Here is a 2,203-nt window from a genome sequence, read left to right on the forward strand (position 1 = left end):
ATGCTGATAGGGGTGTGGAGGGAAATATATACATGACAGTGGGGTCTGTATGGAGATTGCAGGAGTGGTGGAGTCTGATTTATTTAATGCTCAGTTTGGTGGGGTGAAAGTTGAGGACCATTGGATTCTGTTCTTGTTGCGGGAGGGGTGGGGCTTAAGTGTGGTGGTGAGTGAAGTGAAGGAGATGCACTGACGGGCATCGTCAACCACGTTGGAAGGAGACCAACTGGGACTTTCTGAGGTGGAATTGGTCATCCTGGGAGAAAATACGCGAGAGGCGGAGGAATTAGGAATAAGGGATGGTGTTTTTACACGAGGTGGGGTGGAAGGAGGTGTCGTGTTGGTCGCTGTGGGAGTCGGTGGGCTTGTGATATATGTCTGTCATTGGTCATTCGCTGGAGACGGTGATGGACAGTTCCAAGAAGTGGAAGGGAGTTGCCAAGAAGATACAGGTGAATTTGAGTTCTGGGGGAAAGGTGTTGGTTGGTGAACTGTTCAACTTCCTCGTGGGAGGAGGAAGTGGGGACAATGAATTCATCAATGTAGCGGAGGAACAAGTGGAGAGAGGTGCCAGAGTAACTGCGAAAGTTGGACAATTCCACATATCTGACAAACAGGCAGGCATAGCTCGGTCACATGTGTGTGCCCATGGCTACCCCTTCGGTTCGGAGGAAGTGGGAGGATTGGACAGAAAAGTTGTCGAGGGTGAAGACCAGTTTAGCCAGCTGGATGAGGGTGTCGGTGGAAGGGTACTGGTTGGGATGGGGTGAGATGAAGAAACAGAGGGCTTGGAGACTTCCGTCATAGCTGATGCATGTGTACAGGGACTGGATCTCCAATATGAAGATGACGCGTTGTGGACCAGGGAAATTAAAGTCTTGGAGGAGATAAAGTGCATAGGTGGTGTCACAAACGTAGGTGAGAATTTCCTGGACTGGGGAGACAGGAAGGTGTTGAGGTAGGAAGAGATGAGTCGGGTTAAACAGGCGCAGGCAGAGACAGCAGATCTTAGGAAGGAGGGAGAATCGGGCAGTGTGGGGTTAATGGACAATGAGGTTGGAGGCTGTGAATGGGAGATTCCCCAGAGATGATGAGATTGTGATCGTCTGGAAGATTATGTTCTACCCTGCAATGCATATGCGACTAGGTGGCCGAGAGGTTAAGGCGATAGACTGCTAATCTATTGTGTTCTGCACGCGTGGGTTCGAATCCCACTCTCGTCGCTGTTTTTGGATTATCACAGCTGTCTTATTGAAATTGGAACTCCAATGGTCAGTTAATCTGTATCGACCATATTATAAAACTTCAAAGAATAATTTGAGACCGATGCCTAACTTAACGAAATGTTAACTGAATTGGGATAATGAAAAGGAACGCGATTTTCTTTTCCAAGTAAAGTTGCTGTGAACGTTAATCTTATGAAAGAGATCCAGGGAAACGAAATAACGAGAGATGCGATGTGCATGTTTAATGCAATGGGATTCTTACTGAGTGTTTTATCACATGAAATCTGGAGAGGGTTGGGTAGATGTGATTCATCTTGCTGGTTAGAGCACAGAGAGACAAAACAAAATAATAGAGATATTTCAAAAGGTGCAGGGGGTGGGTGTAGCGGCACAGAAAACTGGCTGTGAATGCACAGTAGAGAATTGCCGATGTGGGTACCATGCATTGGCACGGATAGACTTACACATTGGTCTCGCCCTTCCCCCCTTGCTCTCACCATTGATGAATACTGGATATAAGACACAGATAAATACGAGATGTGGGAAGCAAGCTCCCTCTCGTTGTGCACACACTGGATGCATCACACTGAACTATGAACAACTGGAGAAATCAGCATGTAAATTGCAGGAAGTGAACATAAACTGTGCATCAATAACCACAGATTAATGCAGCATAAACATCTAATGTGTCTTTAAACGAAAGTCATTAACAGACGTTTCGTTCTAATACCTAACATGGCTTTCGTGGGAAATCATGTCTCACAAACTTGATTGAGTTTTTTGAAGAAGTAACAAAGAAGATTGATGAGGGCAGAGTAGTAGATGTGATTTATTTGGACTTCATGGACGACTGCTTAGGAAGGTTAGATCTCATGGAATAAAGGGAGAACCAGCATTTAGATACAGAACTGGCTCGAAGGTCGACGACTGAGGGTGGCAGTGGAGGGTTGTTTTTCAGACTGGAGGCCTGTGACCAG

The 2,203-nt window shown here is 46.3% G+C and overlaps 1 non-coding gene across 1 annotated transcript; it reads left to right on the forward strand.

Annotated features, from left to right (window-relative positions):
- Positions 1-1,141: 1,141 nt before the first annotated feature.
- Positions 1,142-1,223, forward strand: trnas-gcu (transfer RNA serine (anticodon GCU)). The gene has a single exon. It is a non-coding gene; the product is annotated as a tRNA-Ser (tRNA).
- Positions 1,224-2,203: the final 980 nt, after the last annotated feature.

This window comes from Chiloscyllium punctatum, chromosome 18, assembly GCF_047496795.1.
Source record: "Chiloscyllium punctatum isolate Juve2018m chromosome 18, sChiPun1.3, whole genome shotgun sequence".
Lineage (NCBI taxonomy): Eukaryota > Metazoa > Chordata > Chondrichthyes > Orectolobiformes > Hemiscylliidae > Chiloscyllium > Chiloscyllium punctatum.